This window comes from Anas acuta, chromosome 3, assembly GCF_963932015.1.
Source record: "Anas acuta chromosome 3, bAnaAcu1.1, whole genome shotgun sequence".
In the NCBI taxonomy this organism is placed as follows: domain Eukaryota; kingdom Metazoa; phylum Chordata; class Aves; order Anseriformes; family Anatidae; genus Anas; species Anas acuta.
The window spans coordinates 111,460,317-111,465,664 of NC_088981.1; the positions used below are offsets into that span (position 1 = coordinate 111,460,317).

Sequence of the window (5,348 nt, forward strand, 5' to 3'; positions counted from 1 at the left end):
GTATAATGAATGAATGGAAGGTCAAATTGAAAAGTTCAGTAAACAGAAAAAAAAAAAAAAAAAGATAAATTGGTTGAGGTCTGATAACATTTTGTTTGATTTGTAGCAAAAGTTTCATCTGTACTTAGCATGACTTTGGGTTTTGTTGGTTTGAAAACATCAATGAGATTTCAATTAAATATAAAACAGAAATGTTTTGCATTGAAAACAAAACAAAACAAAACAAAACAAAACAACAGTTACAGCTTGATGTTTTCAGACAACTTCCTTTTGCCATGGGCAGTAGACAGTCCCAGTGGTGGTAGGTGGCACTCATTGAGTTTCACAGCTTACAGGACAGGCTGTATGGTTTGGGTAGCAGCACAAAACCAGCAGAGTATTGGAGTTGTGGTTGGGCTTACCCATTGCCTGGGGCTGAATGCTCTCTGCAGGGCTTGGTGTCTTTGGTCAGATGTTAAAGCTGGCAGAGAGGAACAGAGAGGCAGAAAGGTTGAAGACTGCTAGGCTGAGAGAAGGTCACACTTGTACCTCTAGGTATGACTGCATCCTGTAACACCTAATGGGTCTTTGAAGTTAAACAAGGGACCTGCTAGTGCAGTTCTTCTACTCAAATGCATTCTTCTCCTGACTATTACTTACCATATTTAGACTATTACTTACCAAATTTATTACCTTCATCAGGGAAAAGCTAAAAGTGTCCCACAGGAAACCTTTCAGAACCCATAGTTTCTGTTATGGGAAAATTTATAGCTCAATAACATAGTGCTTTAAAATTGACTACTAAGAGAACCACACAGGCACCAGTTAATATATATTTGTAATGTCCTTCATGAATCCATGCACAGTAATCACAAACAAGAGAGTTCATTTAAAAAGTATGGTTTATATGCATAATAACTTAGAATTAATACAGAACTTGCAGACAAGTACAATCAATGTTAAAAAAAAAAAAAGATACAACATATTTCATGTTAAACACTATTTCTGGCAGAAGCCTATGTTAAAAGCATCTTATAATAACCTGTGCTGTGATATCTCTTAGCAATCTTTGGCTATATGGCAGTACTGAAAATAGGAACTCTGCTAACATTAAATCAATGTGTTGCTTAATGGTTCATATTAACATCTCCATCAGGAAGTAATGGACCTGTAGTATTTCCTATAATTGCTATATATAGTTATTTTCTGTATTAAGTATTGTATTTGTCCCCATTAGTCCAGAAGTGTTCCCTGCTTCCAAAAGTAACACTACAGAACTTAAATGCAAGCTCTGCAGAAAACCTACCGGTTCAAACCCAGACAGACAACAGAGATCAAAAGTTGTTTTCATTCAGGCAAGCTTTGAATTGCCACTTCTCAGAGGAGAAAAGGCTAGTGCAATTTTTATTTATTTCAGGCTGCATCCTTTGATCAGACATCTCCCTTGAATTTGCTCTAATACATGCTGTCATATGGAAGTGGAGAACACTTTACCCGTTGAAACCAGCGCACAGTTTGGCTTCTGATTTCTTATTGCTTTTCAGCATCCCAGACTGTGACCTCGGGGGCTATTGTGCAGGTCCTGCAAATGTGAAGCACTCCCCGTTTCTCCAGAATAAAAGGGCAGTGAGAGAGAATCTTGCATTTATTTTTTTTTTCAGGCAAAATTTCAGGAGAGACTTTTTTCTTGGAAGTGAGTTGGTTTATGTGCCCTTTGGAAGCTGTCCACCGCAGCACTGATGTCAACACTGACTTGCAAAGAAGAGAATCATATTAGAGTTTTCTTGAGTCACTGTGTGAATTGACATAAATATGAGTTATCTGTTAATATTGTTGTTATTGCTGCCTGGCCTAATGACTGCGCTGCCCATCTCCAGTCTGGCCAAAATATTCAATCAAGGGAACTGTGTTTTACCCCTTTGGACAATAAAAGGTGCTGATAATCATTTTCTGAGTCAGTTGATTCAGTTTTATCACCATTTTTTTTTTCTGTGCTAATATTTCTGAAGCATTTCCTTGATTCCAGAAAAAAAAAAAAAAAAAAGCTGTTTGAAATTAATGTAATTCACTTTTATTTTTTTGTAGTGAAAATCATATTGTGACTGAATTCAGAATGAATTTGCAAAAGTTAGGACAGTTTTTGTTTAAGTTAAGATTGTTCTTGATGGCTATTTGCTAAAAGAGGATTTCTTAAATATATTAAATATATTGTAGTAGCTGATTCATGATTTTGTTTTAAAAATTCTTTGTCATTACAAAAACTTATATTCTTTATCTGTTTCTTGCTGTAGGCAATGTAGAATTTTTAATTTTCTTACAGGATAACCACTGTTTTGGGTGTACATAACTGTTTTTTAAAGATTGCACAATTTAATGTCATCACTGCCTAAAACTCCAAATGAAAATGCTTAAGTGCTTTTAACAGGTTTTTTTCTTCCTTTTTTTTTTTTCTTTTTTATGTTTTTCTTTCCCAAGCCTGCTATTTATTCTGAGTTCAGTGAAGAAACTGAGTTTCCATTGAACTAATTTTTCTACATTAGAGCTGCAGCTCTACATCCTAAAATTGATCTTACTTCTCTCTTCTGGTTTATTGTGATTTTTTTGTATGACTGTCAACCACGAGATGCCTGCTGAGACCACAGCCCCACATTTGTGGATGCTGTATGAATGCTCAATGTAAGGCAACCAGTGTTCTGAAAATCTGATCTCAATCTTCCAGGCAAGATCTGGTCCATGTTTTATGGCTCAGGTACTGAGACATGTTGGAGAATAATGACAAATATAACATGGGAGTTGTAGGAAGAGAAACACCTCGCTAGCTGTAGGTGTATTTACCTACAAATGGGGGCTCACCAGTCCCAGGGTGCCAGGGGAGCCTCCTGCTGTGACTGTCCCCTAAACCACATATCAGGAACTGTAGATTTTTGGGCACAGAAAATAGTGCCTTGAATTAGTGCAGCAGCACAGTTCCCTTCACAGCTTATCACATCAGGGGGTGTTAATCATGCATCCTTTGTCTGCCTGCAGGTGTGGTTGCAGACCTGGGTCATTCAGTCTCCTCCAAGGCTTCACCAGATCACCATCATCACCTCATCATTTGCTCTCCTGCCTCAGGCTTGTAGCTCTGAAAACACATTATTTTAGTTCCAGTTTAAACCAGGGCTTCAGGCTTTTTGGCCTGAGGAGATCTGAAGCAGGCTTACCTGGCATTTACTTAAACACCAAAAAGTTTAGAAACCAGATAATGTTATTTAACAGGGGCTCTGGCATTCACCACAGCCCTGTTGCCTCTCTCACCCATTCTCTCCTACCTCTTGCTCCAGGTTTCCAATCCCACCAGGATGAGACTCCTCCTCAGTGCAGAGAGGACAGAGGGTGTAACAAGGACAAGATCCTTCTGCCATGGGCAGGCTTTGGGGGCCCTCCCCTGCAGTGGTGGGCAAGTATGACAGAAGAAAGTAGTGATTAGGAAGAAATTCTTTACTCAGAGGGCAGTGAGGCCCTGGCGCAGGCTGCCCCACGGAGCTGTGGGTGCCCCATCCCTGACAGTGCCCAAGGCCAGGCTGGATGGGGCTGTGGGCAGCCTGGGCTGCTGGGAGGTGTCCCTGCCATGGCAGGGGGCTGGAACCAGACAGGCTTAAAAGTCCTGTCCAACCCAAACCATTCTATGACTCTATGATTCTATGACAGGACTGCTCTTATGCCTTAGAAATTGTACTTCCTACACTGTAAGGCTTTCCAGTGCCAGGTTAGTCCTGGATAAACAGGTATGAAGCCATGGCCTTATAGGTTTTGTATCAAGATGATTTCTCTGCTTGCTTGTGCTACTGTGATAGCTTAAAACAAGGCACTGAGGAAGAAAACAAATTCTCAGTGATAAACGTTTGTATTATCACATACATTACATGTATCACCTGCATTAAAACATATTGAAACTTATATTTGCTATTAATTTAAATGCTTACATTCACATGCCACGTGATATCTAAAAGCATTAGTGTTATGTAATACTCTCTTAAATACTCATGAAGCATCATTAGTTTTCTGTGTCTCCTCCCCAGACACTTTTAACTCTTTCATGGCCTGACACTTGCCTCAGTACACTTTTAAAGTCCAGCACATTTCTAAAGGAAAGCTGGATGACCGCTGCAAACACCTGCACTCCAGATATTTGCTGGGAAATTAAGAACAAACTGTCACCACTGCAACCATGCTGACTTATTTCAGTATAAGAAAAGGGCACTGCCTCCTTGATTAGACCAGATGGCATGCTGAGGAATAAATCTCAGCATTACAGAATATTTGAGGTTGGAAGGGACCTTTGGAGCTCATGTGGTCGAGCTCCCTGCTCAGGCAGGGTGCCCAACACTGTACCCAGGCAGCTTTTGAAGATCTCCAAGGAGGGAAACTTTACAACCTCAGCCTTTCTCTGGCTGAGAAAGCTATTAACCCCATGGGAGCAGAGACAGGTGGCAGCAGTTATTATTTTACCTCTTACACATAAGATCAGGCAGTATATATGTACATGTGCTTGTCATGAGAAGTTCCTAGCACAGCTTTTGATGAAGCATGCCAGGGAGAGGTAGCAATCCAGCTGTGGCATCCCAGAGCTCAGGGAGGTTAATTTACCCATCTTCTCAGCAGGCTAAATTAAACCTAGTCAAGCTCTGTATGGCTAAACCTCTTTTTGTTTCTCAAGTATTTCTAATTTGTTTTGCAGCTTTTAGTAACAGGCACACCTCAAGTTGCTTGATACAATTTGCTTTCCTTGGCATGTGATATCCACCAGGCATGAGAAACCCACCTGTGTTTGTCAAATCAGCGCCTTTATTGCCTCTGCATGTGAGACAGGGATCAGAAATGCTATCTTTGTTTTCTCTTAGGCAGAATATCTGAATCGCTTTGTTTTTCTTACTTTCTTCATGGTTATCCTGCTTTGAATGTGAACGTTTCAGTAATGCCAGCAGAAATTCCTGCAGGATACCTGACATTTTTCTTGAGGCTGGAAATCTGAATTCATGCAGTGTTTGGATGGGATAGCTGGATATTTCTGCATAGAATCTACAGCTCTGATGATTCCTTGGCTTCCTGCTTTTTAATCCCTTTGGATGTTTGAGTGTAAGATTTGCTAAGCAGGAGGGAAAGGAGGTGATCGATCATCTTGTGTGTTTGCTGCCTTTCTCCTTTTTATGAGTACTTCCGTAGTACTGCTGAAAGCAGAATGGAAATAGAAGCATGTGGCATTTTGGGACATGAAGATTTTATTTCTGACCTGCAAGTTAGTGACAGCGCATTAGTTTCCTGGAGGTCTTAATATCCTGGTGATCCAGAAGAAGATAGTAACCTATTTAGTGGGGTTAGGATTTAAC

The 5,348-nt window shown here is 40.2% G+C and overlaps 1 long non-coding RNA gene across 1 annotated transcript; it reads right to left on the reverse strand.

Annotated features, from left to right (window-relative positions):
* Nucleotides 1-885: 885 nt before the first annotated feature.
* On the reverse strand, nucleotides 886-4,654 carry LOC137853109 (uncharacterized). The gene is made up of 3 exons (XR_011094246.1): nucleotides 4,505-4,654; nucleotides 3,291-3,406; nucleotides 886-3,103 (listed from the first exon to the last, which is right to left on the reverse strand). It is a non-coding gene; the product is annotated as an uncharacterized lncRNA (long non-coding RNA).
* Nucleotides 4,655-5,348: the final 694 nt, after the last annotated feature.